An 18,610-nucleotide genomic window follows, 5' to 3' on the forward strand; every position below is an offset into this window, starting at 1 on the left:
GAAGCATGTGACTAAATGTCCTTCTACCTCCTGCTCATGAGGACACAGGAGTTTAATTTTATCGCCTCACTAGTCGCCAGAGTCAGGGCTGGACCATTTCTGGGAATAAGCCTGTGTGCATGAGCTCCTCTGCCCAGGGCAGTCAGAAATTCTCCTGCCCTTCAAAAAGGGAAAGAAAAAGAAATGTACTCCTTGCTTCGAGCAGTTCCTTTCACTGAGGTGCTGCTGTGTCCTGGCAGTGAGAGCCAGAGCCCCAGCCCATTGCACAGAGTATCTCTTTGGGATGCTCCATTCCTTCTGCTGTGGTCATGGGGCTTCTCAAGTCACCCTATCACTTTCTCATGGCAGTTCACATGTCAAATCTTGGCTCTGTTGGGGTAAACCAGACCATAGCCCTACACTGAGTCCGTGTTTTCCTTTCCCGTTGCCGTGTGCATCCATGTGGGGTGCTGCCCAGCGGGGAGTTCCCGCTGCAATCTGAGTCCGTGGGGCTCAGAGTGGTGATGTGAAGGTGGCCTGGAGCCAGTGTTCCCTGTGCTTGGTGGTTCCCTGGGAGTGCTAGTTTTCTGGAGCAGGAGAAACAATTCCTAAAAAGGAGCAGTCAGATGGAAAATTGATACCAAATGGTGCTATCAGTCCCTTGAGGAACAAGGTTTGATCTCTCAACCCGTGGTTGCTGAGGGTTAGGACATAGGCACACAATGCTATTTTAAAAGGATTTCTTTTTAAAAGAGTTTATTATTTTCCCATTGTCGTAAGTTCATGATTTTCCCAGACACAAACCGGCTTCAGATTTGATGCTGAACACACAAGATGCTGCTTTGGATGCATGCAGTGTCCACAGGATGAGGAGGGTCTGAGATGAGCCCTTCTCTGGTCCTGCAGGGCCAGGGGCCATCCTCAGCATCTGATACCGGATCAGGGGTTCTGCCAGCTCTACGTGGTTGCTGTCCTCAGGCAGAGACAATCCTCATCAGGCAACAGCCATCCCAGGTGATCTTTCCCATCTTGACTGTCTGCCCCTGTGACTGCGGATGTTCCTGCTGAGCACTGTTCCTGGGGGTATCCAGCTGCATTTCTGGGCTTAATAACCCTGTTTGTAGCTGTGCTACTCTGTTAAAACCCCCACCTCCCTACATGACCCAGCTGCTTTCTGTCTTTTCCATCTGAACTAGTTTCTGGCCCGGTTCCTGTAGGAAATTGCCTGCTGAGCAACTCGTGCTGTGGGACAGGAGGCTTCACCTTGTGCCTGCAAATCGTGGGACCATGGGTTAGTATCCCACTGCTCATAGGGCTGAGCATGAGGCACTGCAAGGGCCTGGAAGCCATTCAGGGGAGGGAGCTGAACTTTGCAACTGAGCTTCCAGGGAAGGAATTTCCAGTGACTGTAGATCCCATCCCCAAAGACAGCATTTCAAGGAATTACCCTCTCCCCCTCACTGCAGACTTCCTCTGCTTTTCCAAGTAAGTGTCTGGCTCAGGGCCATGTACATAGTAACCAGAGCAGAGCAGATCCATGGGAACATCCGGGGCTGGAGGTCGGTGTTGTCCAGGTTCACAGCCCATGGCTCTTTTCTGCACCAGTTGTCCCCAGTTCTGACACTGAGCCTCTCTCAGTTATCTCCCTTGTGAGCACTGTGTTTCCAGAGCTCTGGATGCCAGGAGGAGCAGCGAAAGCACCTTCAGTGCCAATAAAAATAAATGGTGACTGGGATTTTTTTGAGCGTTATTTTAGCAAACAGCAGTTCCTGGTGTTGGTAACTCAGTCCCCTCCCTCACAGGACTCTGGCAGGGCTGCTCTGGTCCAGATGTGCTGGGCATTCTGGAGAGGTATAGGGGAGATTCCCTGTGAGATTGGTCTCACCTGCACCCCTGGTGACCAAGCAGCTTGTCTGACCCCACGGGGAGGCAGAGACCAAGGGGCAGTCCCTGTCTGCCTGCAGAGAGCTGCCAGGTAACCCATGTTTGCACTTACCCCCTTTCCAGATGTTCTGTGCACAGCATTAATTTCCATGCTCTGATGGGGATAGTTTGAGGGCTCTTGCCAGGCTCTGGAGGAGGTGACCCTTTCCCCAGCAGCCACAGGGCTGAAGGCAGGGATCACATCACCCCTTCTGTGTCTAAATAGCACTCAGTGTCCTGGCGGGTGCATCCCCAGAGACATACCTTGTGGATTTTCTTCGGCTCATAAATTTTCCCTGCCCTCCTTAGTGCCCTTAGCAAATAAATTATCAGAAGCTACATTTCCCCATTTCAAAGCCTTGTGAAAGAAACCAGAAGGTTTAGCAGTCCTGGCTGGCTGGAGTGGTTCACATACCATCCACCCATTTGCATTTGATCTACTTTATCCTGTGTTAAGTAATCCTTGAAAGCCCAGTGGGCTGCAGGCCCTCTGCGTGCCTGTAAATCACTGAGGCATGTCACAGGCTGCAAATGAGCGTGTCCCACCCCTTCATCTGATCCAAAACATCCCTCTGTCCCAGAAAAACCATCCTTGTTATGTTAGAACAGCAGCTTAGTGAGCTGGGATCACCATAGGCAGTGGGGTGGGAGTGTGCCCAGCCCTCCAGCTTTGTTTCCATGTGGGACTGGAGCAGAGAGCTCACCTCGAGGGGCAGTTCGCTAGGGATGCAGTTTGGGGATGGGTTTGGTGTCCTCCAGGTGCCTGCTTTGGTCTGGGTGCCCTCAGCTCACCCCTGCCTATGTCCCCCAGTACCTCCCTCAGTCACCCATTAACCAGGGCTGCCCTGTGGCACCTTCTGCACCTCCTGCCCTACTCAGTTTGCTTTCTATCCCTGTAACTTCCTGGGGCAGAGAAGGAGACCTGTGTCCCTTCTGGCCCCTGCTGGGCAATGGGGTTTCAAGTCATGGAACCCATGTGATTCCATAAGTCCCAAGTGCAGCCATAGTTTGGCTCTCTCCCTCGAAATAAATCAAAGATTATTCCCCTCTTCCCCACTGCCTCCCTGCAAAGGTCACTATTGCTCAGCTGTGGCCTGACTTTAATTACAAATTAAGAGCAGCCAGAGCAGTCACTAGGTGCCATTAATTGGCTTTCCAGGAAGGGTTTCACAGGGAAAGTTGAACACACCAGCAATCAATCCTCTTGGTTCCTTGTGTGTGGTAGCTCAGCCTGATGTGAGCCCTGTGCCAGGTCCCAAATTCAGGGCACTGGGTGTCATTTGCCCCAACACTACAGCCAGCCTTGAGTCTCCAAGATATTTTTCCCTTGCTAATTGAAGCCCCGAGGGCTCAGCGCTCCCCTGCCTGCAGTGGGATGAATTTTAGCCACTGAGAACAAGTTCCAGAGGAGGATGCTGAAATAAAACAGATGGGATGATTCTGGAGGTCAGAGTGAGGAGAGGATGCACTGCCAGGCATCATGTGATGAAAACATACTTACTGCTCCAGCAGCTGTCAAAGCCCAAACAGATGAGGCAAGGTGCCCAAGGAGTGTGCAGGGATCTCATTTACCTGGTAATTAATGGAAATCGTGAAACAAATCAACACATGCTCCCTGTGGAGAGCTTCACGCTCCAGTTTCAAACCGCTGATGGAGAACTGGTCATGGCTGGAGCATGGGAATGGTGAGTGCTGCTGTGGAGCCGAGACAGGACTTGGTCCCCACCACTCTGTCACTGATGGAGCCCCTGGTTATTCGAAGGATGTCCTTACCTGCCAGCCTGTGTGGCTGCGGGAGGCCAGACCCCGCCTGCACGGTTAGGGCGCTGCTAATTGCTCTGCCCCCGAGCACACGGGGGACTTGCAGTACTGCCTGTCACAGGCGAAGATGCCTTGGCTTATGGCTGCAGGGTAGGAATGAAGATGTTATGATGAGCCCCATCATCTCCCTCTGATCCCGCTCGGCTGAACATGTCACAGCTGATTTTCCCGGTCCAGCCCTCCCGCCACGCTGTGCGGGCACCTCCACCCCGTGTGCCAGCCCTGCAGGGCTGGAGGCGTTGATGGGAGCCTGAGCTGGCATCCAGACCTGCCCTTGTGCTTTCTGGTGTAGAGAAAGCTCGTCCCACTACAAAACGCTGTGCCATTTTTTCTTGCAAGTTAATTAACTTGGCTCAGTTTAAGTATTAAAAACGCTGTTTGCTGGTATTTTCCTCCCTCCAGAGTAGCGATGTGCTGCTCTGCAGGGCCCTCAGACAGGAGCAGGGATGCTTGCTCTGGTTCAGGGATTCAAGGATGAGGGAGTGTTTTGGTTCCCTGTCTTATTGTTTATTCAGCGTGTTGCAAAGCAGTTTGGCAAAACAAAATCTTCCAAACAATTAATGCCAATCAGACTTGCTGACAGCCCAGCCCCAGCTGCTCAGAGCATGGGCTGAGCTGTGCATGGCACTGTCTGGGCTCTCCCTGCTCCGGGGAGATTCTGAGTGGGTAATTAACCCCAAAATAGCACAGGTGAGCAAGTAGCTTGCCTCCTCAGTCTCCTGCCAGAAGTTAGCAACTGGCATAATTCCTGAAGCATAAGGTTTACGATCCCTTCCAAAAACTTAATCTGAATGTTAACTGACGTACAGTAAATGCCAAATCTCTTTTGAAACTTGCTAAAAATCTCAGTTTAAAATATGCAAACGACCTTTCTGTCTTTCTAAAAAGCTCCCTGCTTCTGGAAATTTAAAAAAAAAAAAAAACCAAAACAAAAAAACACCACCAAGCAAACCTCTTGCTACTGGATAAAAACATATAGTCCTGAGGTTGTGTGAAGGGGCGCAGCTCCCCTGGCTGCAACAGAGGTGGGTCAGGGAAGGGTCCCCTTTGCAGGCTGAACTGGAGCAGATCATTGAACTGCTATAATAAACCTCTCCCAGATACCCTGACAGGAGAAACTGTAAAAACTCTGTCTGAGGAATTGGTGGGCTCTTGCTCTCTTTGATATCCCTCACATTATAATTAAGAGATAATGTCAATAGAATAAAACATTGTCTCAGGATAATGGTCTCCCGCCGCTACAGGAGTGTCAAGGCAAAGTCAAATCATTTATCAAAAATGAATGTTGAGGCAAGTCTGGGACGTTTGTTTTCACAGCAAGAGGCATTAATCCTGGAACAACAATATTCCAGTGCTTTTATTTCTCCTGCGCCCAGTGATTGATGCCAATGCATCATCGTGCCTGAGAGCCGCGGGGCGGCTGAGCGATGGGCTCTCCTCCCAGCTCTATTGACCAGGTGGATTTTGACTTGTGGAAATACATAACAGTAAATTGAGGGGTGCTGGTTCGTGAGAGTGTGCGTCAGTAAGTGTGATTTTTTTTTTTTTTTTTTTTTTTTACTTCTAAAGGTGAGCAGTGCTGCCTGTGGTCTGGCTCTGGTTGGCCAGGGTGCCTTTTAGGACTGTGTTCGCCTTATTGCTGCAGTGTGGGAGGATTGCTTGCTCACTAACCATCCACGGCTAATCTCAGAGCCTGCTCCCTGCCCCATTCCACACTGCTTTAGAGGTTTCTTAAGGTCTCCTCTGAACACTGGGGCTGGCTGTGCCCCTCTGGCCAGGCTTGTGCAGGGCTGAGCAGCTCGCTGGCTTCATGCATTTTTTAAAATACTGCTGAGCGTAAATACCCACAGTACAGCCATGGTGAATATCCATGGATCCCAGGTCCTTCAGCAGAGACCAGGGCAGCCTCAACTCCATCCCTGGCACTACAAAAGGCTGGGAAGTCTGCTGCTATTTAACACAGCACCCGCTACAATTGTTGTTGCCTTCAGGCTGGGGAGAGGAGCAGCCTCAGCTGTCCATCCTCAGTTTGCACTGGGAGCAGTTGTGAGGTCAACACTTGAAATTAAAGATGTGTAAGTGGCAATTAGACTTGAAACAAAGTCCCAGGAGGGTGTACCCAAGCTCTTCCAGAATTTATTTTTTTTTCCCCTCATGGATTTGTTAATGGAGAGATTTACGCATCCAGCAAGCATTTGGGCTGCAGAGGAACACAAGTGCTTTGTATGTTTCCAAATGCCAAACCTGTTTTTCTGAGGCAGCGCTGGTACCTTCTGCACAGGAGCTGCCTGTTGGCAGAAGCACATTCTGTGTTCCCCCAACCCTGAGGGGGGACAGTCCCCTCTGCCAATGTGCTCTCCACAATTTGGTGTCTTTTGCAGGAAAGGCAGAATTGTTAGGCTGGAGCAAAACTAACTATGTTTCATGCACAGGGTGGTCCTGGAAAAACTAATTGGAGCTGACTTTGACTTATTACGCATTTTTAAACTTACTCTAAATTTAAAAATTATATACCCTTGACTCATTACACACTCTGAAATCATGGACTCACTGACTAGTCTGAGGGACCTGAATGGCTTGAAGCCCCGTGGTGGCTGGCAGTGTCCAAAGAGGGATCTGCTCAATTAACTTGTGCTGTTAATCCTCTGTTGCAGCTCATTGCATTGAGATGCCATCAGCAGCATGGGCACAGGACAATACTGGGATGCACTTCTGGGTGCAGACTCTGCCTTTTGAAGCTCTGGGTGGTCCTGGTCTCCCTGCAGAGTGGGGGAGCTGCTCCCTTCCCAATACAACTCCCAGATGTGTGTCTGACCACCCCAGCTGAGCTGGGCAGGGTGAGTGCATCCTGCTGGGTGTGTGTTGGGGGCAGCTCAGCCAGGGCGGGGACACATTTGGGACAGTGTTTTTCTCTTTTCTCTTCCTTGCTGTCTGTAGGAAGGGGCAGGGGCCACAGAAAACACTCTGAAAAGATTTCAGAGGAGGCCTTGGCTTTTTGCTGTGGAATGGCAAGGTTGTGCTGCCCAGCAGCTTGCAACAGGACAGCCCCAAGCCTGGGGAAAAAAAATTAAAAAATTGGAATCCTAGATTTAGCAACCCAAATCCATGGGATTGGTACCTTTACAATAGGACAGTGGAGACAGAATTGGGTCTCCAGCTGGGATTGAGGACACAGAATCAGGAGTTTATAACCATAATTACACTTCTGTGTTGCATCAGGCAGGTTAACTAAAAGAGAGGAGGGAAGAAACCATGTGTCTTCTGGGCTGGTGTTAAACTCTGAGGCAAGAGAGATCCAACTTGTTTGAAAAGGAACAATTTTCACTGCCATCTACTCACCCACAGAGAGTGGGCACTCAGACCAAGCTCAAACGTAAGATGGACACTGGAGAACAAACCCAGAGGACAACCTTGCCCTGTAGCTGCCCACCCATCCTGAGGCATAACGAGCTCCTGCACGCACTGGCAGCACAGCCATATGGTGATTTAGCCAGGAAATGATTCATGCCAAGTGAGGGATGCTCAAGGGCAGCCTTGAGACCCCAGAGCACCTTGTGCTGGGCGTTGGAGAAATGCAATCGCCTGTCAGGGTCGGTACGTGCAGTCCCGCTCCTGCGCCGAGGGCTCTGCCTGCTGCAAACACCAATAAAGATGTCAAGTCGATGCGTGTGGGGAGATAAATCACAGCATTTATTTTCCTGCCCAGAGCATCAAGGTGTCTTCTGATGCAGTGTAAGGGGGAGTAGAGGAGAGGCAGGCAATGATTTCAGATCTGTGCTGGGAGAGAGGTTTCCGACATGCCACCCATGCCAGGCACAGCTGCTTGTAGCCCCTTCCCACCAGCACCCACTGCTGTGGTTGTACATGGCCACTGACCTGATCCACATAGATGTTTGGGATGTGACCACCAGCTTGCTTCCGAGGGCCTGCTCACCCTGTTGGGCTGCCCATCACTGTGGTCTCAGGGTGGACATGAACAGGAGTTCTCACCCAAGGCACTCTGTGTCCCCTCACCTTTGCTATGTGCAGCGGCAGGACTATAAAATATTGCTGTGGCCTGGTAGTGGTCAAAGGGGAAAAAAATAGGTGGAAAACTTAAAATGATGAAGTGTTTTGAGGCAGACCTTTGCTGTCAGTGTGAAGCAGCGAGCCCTGATTTAAGCAACCCCTTCAGTAACTGACCTACACGGAACAAATCCATTTACAGTGTCTTGTTTCTCCTCACTGTTTAACTACCAGAGTTCAGAGACTATTCCTTAAATGTTAATGGTGCAGGAATTTGGAAACTTTCCCAGAGTTGCTAGGGGAGCTGTGCAGGAATATGTCTGCTGTGCTTGTGCAGTTCAATTTCCTGCTGAACATCAGGCGGGCTGTTCTCGCCTACTGCTTTGTAATTAAAGTGCTGAAAGACCATCACTCTCTGAGGTTGATGGTGCTCAGATTCGCCCCCGGGTGAGGGCCGGCTCCCTGCCTGGCTGCGAGGAGGACAGGTGGTAAAATATCTATAGACACAATCTCAGCCTGCTCTCATCCTGCTCCTGCCATCCCACGGCTTGAATAGGGACTGGGGACCAGTCTCTGTACCCCAATCTGACTGTTTGATGGACCCCACAGTTCAGATCTGCATCTCTGCTGCACCCCTTGTGCTACCATCCATGGGCACCACTGCTCAGGGGGACAGGCTGAGGGTTTGTCCCCATCCCTCCAACAGCTCACCCACAGGGCTCGGCATCAGGAATGTGGCAGGTGATGGTCTCCCACCATGGCTGTATGTGACTGACCACTAGAGTAAGTTTGGGCCATACCCAAGGGTATCAGAACTTCTCAGACCCTTTTCCAGAGTAATGTAGCTGACTTTGTGTGTGCTAAAATGCAGGATTTCATCAAAGCTGAGCTCAGGGTAATGACCCTGGACATGTGTCAGCCTGAAAGGTCATCGCTTTGCCTCTTCCTGCAATGAGGTGATTGTGAATGTAAGTGCATTGAACCCCTGGGGCTGGAGGGCAAAGGGTAGAGTCCCACACTGGACATGAAAAGCCTCTTCATCAAACCCCTGTGCTTGCAGCAAAAGGGTGTCTGTGCCTGGGGCTGCTGAGGGATGCCCTACAAGGGTCACCAGTACCTCTGGTCTGGGGTACCATGGGGATGGGTCCTGGTCTGGAAACAGGGAGAGCCACCTGACAGCACCAGAGGGAACGTGCTTGCCATGGATGTTGCTGGTGTTGCAGGGCTTTAAAAGGAACCACAAGTGGTAAGCTGGCCTGTCCTCCTCCAGCTCTTTTGTCTCTAAACTTGGATCTGACTCTTTCCACCATCTCGTTAGGAACAAGTGCTTGGCCCGAGTTACATGGCAAATTTTGACATTTTAAAAATTGATGCCTTTTTCTACTCGTAACTTAAGCTGTCTAGTTTATCAGAGGCATATGGAAAGTTTATTACATTCTTATTACAGATCCAGCCAAGTGAGTTGACTAATGAATGTGATTTTATTTTTTTTTTTCAGTTAGGACTTGGCATAAGAGGCCTCCTCTGAAAGGGATAGCTTTGGGTTGAGAAATAAATCACCAGAAGTTTTATCCCCTCTGTCCTAAGAGTTCAGCTTGGCAAAAGCTGCAGCATGTCTGATTTGGGAGTGGAAAGTGAAGCACAAGAGGAAATCAGAGGTTTGCAGGAGATTTATTGAGTTGCCCTGTGATGACCCCAGTGACATCCAGCAGTGTGGCACCCTTGGTGCTCCTGCTCCCTGTGTCATGGGCAGGGAGCAGGGACAGGCTGCCAGGACAAATTGCACAAGTTCATGGGAAACCAACATTTTGTTGCTTAGAACAGCTTGGGATTTATTAATAAGGACCAGGGGTACAACTGTCCTGGGGGCTGGGTGGCTGTTGGGTGGACTGGAACACTGTGCAAACCTGTGTGTGGTTTTCAGCAGCAAAGGGAAGCGTTAAACTCTTTGGAGGTTGCTTTGGGTGAGCTCAGCTGGGTGCCAGGTATGAGAGAGTGGAAACACAGCCTCACACTGGCTGTCCTCCAAATCCTGCTGCCAGGGACACTCCCAGGCTTTGCAGTGGACACAGAGCTCCTGTACCCACCACTCCAGCAGCACCTCTCCCTGACCTGGGTGCCTGACTGTGTGCAGCTCTGCGTAGTGTTTTTAGGTTGAAAATGGTGTGTTTCTGTTCTGTTGCTGTGTTTGGACTTCTGAGGCTGTGCTCAGAGAGGATGGTCCTTTCCTCCTGTGCATCCTCTGTCCCTTTCAATCCTGGGTGCCAGAGGGTACAACCCTCATGTCTTCATAGCTGATGCTGCAGTTTCCCACTTTCCAGCACAAACTTTTTCTTGCACTCAGAAGATGCTCCATCCCTTCCAGTGATGCCTGGGTGATCTGAGGGCAGATCTCCCTGGGTTTTGCCAGCTCTGGACACAAATTTTAGTTTTTCCCTTGTAGGAACCACTTGCTTCTGCTTCAGGCTCATTTGATTCATTAATTCAGTTGGTTAGAACTTATATTATTGTTGGTTTTCCACTACTCAAGGTATCCTCCTGTGCCTTCCCCCTGCTGTTCTGCAGCTTGTGGTGCCCGCTGGGACGATGACAGCAGTGCTGCAGAATGCAGGGTTTGGCTGGGTTGTTGTAGTTTTACTGCCTTGCCTTGCATAATGCAGAGATCTTGAGCCCAGCTCCCAGGCTTGTCCTGGTCACAGCTCGCATTTTGTGGCTTGCCTCATCTGGTGGTGGTGGCCTTTTCCACTCCCCATATGTCCCCTTCACTTCTCTCTGCTGCACTTCTACCATCTATAGACAAAATCTCTTCCTCTGACTCACTGCTGGGTGCTTTCCTCCCTTCAGTCTGCTGATTTTGGCACAATGCCCTCTTGCTGTGAGCGTTGTAGGGGGTAGCACACACAGGACACTTCTTTGGGAGAAAGTTTTCTTTGCAGCACACCAGGAATCAGACTTCGCTAGTTTTTCCTCCTGTTTACTTCTCCTACGTCTACATCCTGCTTTTGTGCTACGTGAGAGGAGTGTTTCCCTGCAGAGCCTGATAATTCATCTCTCCTCGAGGCTCTGCTTCTTACCTGGTCTCTTTGCAAACCATGCTCAGGGCTTTGAACACATTTGTAGGTCTTGGCAGAGCCCTACAAGGCTGCTCAGTGAGGCAGGGATGGAAGTTACACCTTGTTATCCCTGCAGCCCTTTCTCCCTATGGCTCCACACCCGGAGTGCTGGCTGAGCCCGGGGTCGTTTTGCTCTGTTCCTCTCCCCTGCTCCTCTTCCACAGTGGCTTAGTGCATCCTTAAACTTGGATCCTCACAACACCAGCCATCTGGTGTGTTTTAGCCATACAAAGAGCTATTGTTTGCTCTGGATTCTGGCGAGGTAGCTCTGCTTCTGGAGCACTCTGCAGCTTTGCCAAGGGTCCTTCTGCTCTGCTGGCAAGTGCAGGTGTCTTTGGAGCAGCCTTTGTCCCTGAGAGGCACGGCTCAGATTTTCTTTTCTTGTTTTTCCCACAGTGAGCCTACACTGAGAAGTACCCCTATTCTTTGGTAGGGAGCAGAACTGGGGGTGATCCTTGGCTATCTTTCCGTGGGAGCAATGTTCTGAGCTTTAGGCTGGAAGTCTTAATGTCTTTTCTATCATTAAATCTCTTAATGTCCTTTAGCATAAAATCCTCAAAGTCATGGTCTCAGTCAAAATGCATTGCCTAAAGCCTGTTCCCTTGGGAAGCACCGTGGAGAGGAAAGCAGTGGGTTAAAAGCAGAGCCCTGCTGCCAGCTGGGGACACTGGTGCATGACAAATGTGGCTTTTGCATTTCCCTCTGCAAATGAGCCCATAGTCAGCCTAATTTCGGAGAGAGCCGCCTCTGAACCCGAGTGACTCAGAGGAATTTATTCTGCGCCCCGGCGGTGTCTGGCGGGGCTGCGGCAGCCTCGCAGGTTTAATTTGTAAATGCTGACACATGGCATTTCCTCACCGTCTCGTTGGGAAGGGCGGCGTGTCTGCCGGCACTTCCAATTTGTCACTGTCAGGACTGGCCCCATCTCCTGCTCGTCTCTGAAATGCCTTCTGATCGGTGCCGGGGAAGTTATTGGCACATAATTTATCATTTAATATTACCAGAAGGGTTTCTTCTACAAACACCCCTGAAATTATTATCCACATAATGTTTGGTAGCTCTTCCCTTCACCTGCAAAGATCTCTCTCGGTGTCTGTTTGCTGCTCTGCTGTAGGGCTGGGGAGAAAAACTGCCCTTGATGCAACGTCTCCTGCACTGAAAAGTCTTGATTAGCACCCAGCTGAGGCTGCCCAAATGCGGCACCTTCCCACACTCCTGCCCTTGCAGAAATTTTTGCATTAAGGACATTTTCAGGATTGCACCATTGGCATCTCTTGTCAGGCAGCTGGGGGAAATGCTTCCCCAGACCCTATCCATCTCTATGGAAAAAAGGGGTCAATAAAGGCCACTGAGGTGCCTGGACACCTCTGTATGATGCAAAGGGGCTGTTTCTGGGGTGCTGTGCCCAGGAATAGAGATCTCCTGCATTCTTATAACAGTGGTGACAGCTTGCTCTTGAAGATGAGTGCTGAGACGTTGGGTGGCACTTGTGGGAAGAAAACCTGTCCACGGAGAGGGGGCAGAAGGCGCCTGGCTGCTGTCTTGGTTCAGAGCCCTGTGGTGAAGGGGAAAGGGCTAATCCTGATGGTCTCCAGCTCCTGCTGGCGTTCATCAGGATGCAGATGCTGCAGGAGCACCCTGTGGGCTGCGATATGAGACAGGACGAGGCTTTTCCCAACTCACAGCCAAAGGTGGGATGTGGCAGCTGCTTTTGGGGCTAAAACACAGTATTTCTCAAAAGGGGCATTGCAAAAATTATGCTCTGCGTATGTGTAATACCACATCCCTTGGGGGATCAGTTCATGTTGTCCTGGCACAGCCCCTCCACTCACACTTGTCTTGGCCGCTGCTTTCTCCATCTCCTCCTGGTGTCCTCAGCTGCAGCCAGGCAGTCAGTCCGAACCCTAGGTGGTGTCCTGACTAGCACAGGGCAGCTTTCCTTGGAAGCTGGCTCATGGTTTTATAGTTCTGCTTTATGAGAGACATGAAAGTGATTTTTGTTGTTGCTGCTTTATGAGCCAGACTTCAAAGGACACAATTATGCAGACTGGGCGAAGACCTGCTGGTATCTCATGGAAATCTGTGGAAAACCACTTCCCTTCAGAGCCTGTCCCACAGCTAGGCTTTACTCCTGTTATTTTCACTGAAATTGCTGATTTCTGAGAAAGATTGCAGTCAGACAAGGTCTTTGGTGTCTGTGGTCATTGTTCCTTGGCCTGGACATCCTCATCCCCCGTGACATGGCAGGAGCAGCCATGAAAGTCACTGTGGTGTTGCCAGTGTTGGATGATGGCTTCAGGGTCAGAGAGCATGAACTTATGGGAGGCAAAAGAGCCGTTGCTGGAGAATCATCTCACGAAAGTGCAAAATGGCTGGAAAAGTGATGTTTTACCTATGTTTAGTTGTGGCTTAGCTCTCCGTCCTGCTCCAGCTGGCTTTGGGCTCTGTGATGAGGTCCCTGGGATAGGGGCTGTTCCTCTGGGACACTGCACACATGCCCCAGTCCTAGCTCAGGGAAGGGGCAGATGCAGGGCAAGTACCTCCTAACCAAGCATCCTGGGAGTGGTCAGACACCTCCTCCAGTAGACATCCATACCAGACTGGTCCTTCACACCTCCTCCGACTATTTGGAAGACAGTGTTGTATCTGCATCACCAGGGAAAGGTGCCAGCTCCCCTTCCTGCCCTCTGCAGCTGAACAGAGCAGGGGACCCAGCCTGAAACACAAGTGATGCTCTTGGTGGGCACAGGGGTGGTTCCCATTAGAAAGTGTGCAGGATCAGTGAGAGTCACAGCTCAGATTCCAGCTTTTCCTTTGGTCCCTGAGCTTTCTAATGAAGATACTCCCTAAAAAATTCCCACCAGCTTCCCAATTCCCTAAAGCAAACTGTGGGCACAGGGCAGCTTCTGGAAAGGCAACAGGTCTTTCCCTCCTGGCTTCATTCTTCATTCATCCTTCCCAAGTCTATAGGCATGGGGATCTGAGCCCTTTATCAGCTCCTGTACACCAGGAAATTTTGTAAGTGTCTGAGAAGACCCTGAGGCTATATAAAAGTTCAGATTGTGATTCATTTCCTTCTTATTCAGGGATAGGCTAATTTGAGAGTATGCACTGAACATTAATTACCTTCCTTGCCATGGTTTCCTTGTCAGGCATCCTTTCCCAGATGACTTTCTGCTCACTGAGGTCCAAGGCCATAAAAGCTCCCCTATTAGGAAAGGAAATATTTTACATCAGGTTTATGCTGTATGCCTGAGGTCATCAGAAGTACAGATCGAGTGGCAGAAATACACACTGTGCTCTCCTTCCTGTGTGAAAAATGAATCAATAACTCATCGATTTAAATTAAAATGTCTGCCTTGCAAAATGCCTCCGAGTGCTAATATTTGTAGCCCCCGTGTTTTGCAGTGGCAATTGGAAATCCGCTGCCCCTGTAACACGTGCAGGGATCCATCTCTGCTAACAGCATGTGATTGCTGACGCCCAGAAAAAACCTGCTTTCCCTTCCCCTGGAAGGATCCAACAAGGTGAACTTCTGGAAATTGCTTCTCCTGGCACATGAATTATGTATCGAACAGGTGGCAGTCAATATATCTGACTTCTTCACGAGGTAATTAAGAATAAATGTGGGAATTCAGGCAGAACTGTTGCCCTGTGTGGAAGGTGAGCATGACTGTATGGAGCCAGCTCTGGAGTGGGGAAGGGGATGCCGCAGGGGTGCAGGGGGTTGTATGGCTCATGGGAACTCTGTTGGTCCCATTCCCTCTCACTGTGTCCTGCTGGTGCCTGGGCACTGCACTGGACCAAGCTGCTGTTTGCATTCCCACCTCCCTCCTGACAGTGGGAATAATGCACATTTTCCATAATTCATTGTGCTATTTGCTGCTCCAGTGTACCTGTGTGTGCTACCAGCCCTGGATACTGAAACGAGGCTGGATCCAGCTCTCTGATCCTGGATGGGGTTATTACCCCCAAGCTGCTGGGCTTGGAGTGGCAAGGAGGATGGGCCCTTTAACTAGTGCTGTCTCAGTTATCTTGGGATAGCATTGACTTCCATTAAACAAAATCCAAGCATTCCTCTCCGCTCAAATTTCTGCTTGTGAGCTAATTAAAAAGTAGCTGTATTAGCGAACACATCCATGGTCATTAGCAAACAGTTAAGTAACTAATTTTAAAGATTTATGGTGTTGGTAGCAGGTAAATTATAGTCTTCGGAGAGTTTTCTTGCAAATGAGCTGAAAATAAGGTTTGTTCTAGCCTCAGGGAAACATAAAGGAAATGCATTTAATGACCACAAATTGTATGTGCTGATAGTCTCAATAAGATATTTAATGCCTACTTGCAATTTTAGCAGTTGGAAAAGTACAACAGCCTTAACAGCATGTGTGGGTTGCATGTCCTCTCCACCCCTCAGCTGGTAGATCCTGGATCTGCCATCTCCAAGCAGTTCACAGGGCCCTGGGGGAAGGATTTCCTCCTCTTACCTGGGAAAAGCTGTGATGTATTTAAAACTAAATGTGGGACTTTTGTTTTCCAGCTTTGGTTATAAAAACCTGCTAGTCTCCAACCGTGACAGGGATTACGGTCTCGGTTTTGCAGTTAGAATAATGTTTAGGTTGGCAAGGGGAGCCCTGAGTGTGCTTGCAGAGGAAAGACGCTGCACTTGCTAGAAACTGCTTTGAGCCGCTCTGGTCTTTATTTCTCCTCTGGGCAACCCTCACTGCCCACCCTGACAGGTCACCACAGCACTTCCCACCATGGTTGAGGCTCGGGGCTCTGTTGCACACTTGGATGAGACATGTTGGATGGACAGAATGCGTGGGACAGCATCTCCTCCCTCCTGGCATTGTGGCAGGGGATGCTGAGAGCTGCCTGGAGCTGTCAGGCTGGTTGCAACTCACATACGGGCTATTAAATCCCCAATTCTGATTTTTTTCCCCAAAAACCCTTGCGTGAGTAGGAGTACTGAGGCTAATAATGAGCAGCTCTGGGTCCAGAGAAGCCATAGATGGTCCTAAATGATTGAAGAAGGCAATTTCCCTAACGGAGCCGTGGGCCCCTGGCAGTGATTAGTGCCTGAGCAGAAATGCATCACTTAGCTCCTATTATTTAAACATAAGATACTTGAGCAAGCACACAGAGTGTTGTTTGCTGTAAATTCTTTCCCTCGTTGGAAGGAGCCGTTATTTACACATGCAAGTCCTGGCAGTGTGTGGGAGCTTCCTCGCCTGCTCCTGGACCCACACAGAATATAAATGACCACGTTTCTCCTTGGTAGCAACGACTCCATCCGAGGGCTATCTTCCCTGAATGTTAACTGATAATTATAGGGTACATTTGTATCATTAAGGTTTATCTTCAGTCCTTTCCTTCCCCCTGTTTAATTCCTAATGCATCTTGCTCAGCTTAATTCCCTCAGCTTCCCCTCCTGGTCTGTGAAGGCAGTGGCAGCTGCAAGGGGGGGATGCCCATGGCTGGTGAGAGCGGGACTGGGCTGTGCTGGGATCATGGAATCGTCAAATGGTTTGGGTTGGACCTTAAAGATCATCGAGTTCCAACCCCCTGCCGTGGAGAGGGATGCCACCCACTAGACCAGGATGCTGAAAGACCCATCCCACCTGTCCGTGAACACTTCCAGGGATCTCAGAGGATGACCCAATGTAGCCAAATGCCTGATGGGATGTGGCACTGATGTTTTTGGCTCATTGCCTGCCAAAAACACTGTGGTGAAGGGATGAAAGGTGGAGATGCTGTGGTGCCCTGGATGAGGAAAAACATTCTGTGTGGCATGGACGAGGGGCTTTGGTGGGAGCCCCACTGCTGCTCGGGGGCTGGGAAAGCTCTTGCTTTCCCTTCCCTTAATGAAGAGGTGTTTCATAGGCCTGGGAACATGCCTGACTCTGGCAGATTATTAAATAACCAGCTGGTTCACTGGGGAGGATGCCTCCAGGGATGCACAGCTTGGCTGCGAGCGGGAAGGGCTCCTCTCTCCCCCCAGCTGCAATTAAGCTCCTGTCAGCCTGAAGCCACCAGGGTGTTGGGGGGAGATGGACGACGTTCCCGGCAGTCCCTCAGCACCTCGGCTGCTGGTTAAATGATTTGTATTTCAACTACCCATTAATTGGCATAAGCCCTGGCAAGGGCTGCTTCCTGTCCACCTGGGACAGGGTGGCCCGCAGGAGACTGCCATGGAGGCTCATCCTTGTGCTGAATCCTCCTTTTCCATGGGAATCAGAGAGCTTTTCATTCCTTTCTTTAGAGGTGCCTGACTCCTGATGTATCATGAGGGGGCTGTGTTTCTGCAGAGATCTGAGGGTTAATGTGCTCTCCAATTCTGGTGTAGGTTTGTGGTGTCAGGGGCTGGCCCCAAGCATGCCCTTGGCAGCAGGGCAGGTACCAAAGCTGTGGGAAGCCAGGGATTCATCATCTGGCTCTATATTTCTATGGTGCCTGTTTATCTTGAATTGCGAACAAGTTTTTTTTTCTGAGTGTAGAGAACATGTCTGTTCTATGTGTCTCCTTTTCCTTTTCTTTCCATGACTGCTCAGAGTAGATTTCTGCCATGCCTGAAAGCCTGTTCACTTAAAAACATTAAAGGGAGCAAATTATTTAAGAGCTGGGAGCATGGGTGGGTGAGGCAGCAGAAGGCCAGATCTGTGATTTTTGGCCATTAGGCTGCATATCATGCTTAATATAGCAGGTGATATCTTCAGCCTCCCCACAAATTCAGGGCAGGAGCCAAGAAAAGAGAAACTGTTTCTTGTCAAGAATGACTTAATTTTACTAGATGCTACCTTTAAATGGATTCCTTTAAATACGTGGCCTGAGCTCTGTGGGTGTTTGCTGAGGGAATCGCTTCCATTGCAGGAGATGTGTCCATGAGAAATGGTAGTCCCCAGGCAGATGCTGCTTCTCCTTTCTCACACACCTGGCCAGGTGAGAGGAGCTCTGGGACTTCCCATATGCTCTTCAGTGGCTCCTCCATGAGCTGCAAGTGCCATCTTGCTGTTCCCTTGCCCCCAGGGTGTGGTCACAGGGCCAAGCTTTGGAAAAGGTCTTTTGGTCATTGGAGGTTTAAAAAAATAAACCACACCCTCCAAACCCTGCTTACTTAGGTATCCCCTTAACTCTCCTGGGCTTTGAGTCTGGTTTGAGCCAGAGGTGCACTGACTTGTTGGGTCCCAATAAGTCAAAGTCAAATGTCCTTGAATTTTGGGTATTTACAGGTTTTGCATTAAGTTTCAGATGTGTTTGTGAGAGTGGAGAGCCCACTGGCTGCCCTTGCTGGAAGAGAGCTGTGCCTGCTCTTGGTGTGGGTACAGGGGACACGAAGCATCATTGGGATTACAGGGCCACAGCGGGGCCTCGCAGCCGCCTCGTGAGGCAGAATGTTAAGCCTTACATATCTTCAGGTCCTGTTTACATTTTTGCTACTAAAGGGATCATAAAAACCTCACCACAGAAATGTTTATATGTGTTAATAAATGGAGACAGGCTCGTTATGTGGCGGCTCTTCCAAGCACGGGAACAGCCTGACCGGGGAGCACTGCCTGGCCATCCGTGTGTGCAGACCTGCCAGATCCCTGATGACCCCTTAGAGGATAACTCTTACACCACAGAAAGTCCGTTCCTACAGCTTGTAAATCCTTTAAATGTTTTGGCACTGGGGGTTTCTGAGCGCTTTGCATACCGTCATTTCTGCAAGTTTTCTCCACCCATAATTCCACATACGATTGCACCTGGGTGCCAAGGTTGTTTAAAATATTCCT

This window comes from Corapipo altera, unplaced genomic scaffold (assembly GCF_003945725.1).
Source record: "Corapipo altera isolate COAL_440 unplaced genomic scaffold, ASM394572v1 67, whole genome shotgun sequence".
NCBI classification, from domain to species: domain Eukaryota; kingdom Metazoa; phylum Chordata; class Aves; order Passeriformes; family Pipridae; genus Corapipo; species Corapipo altera.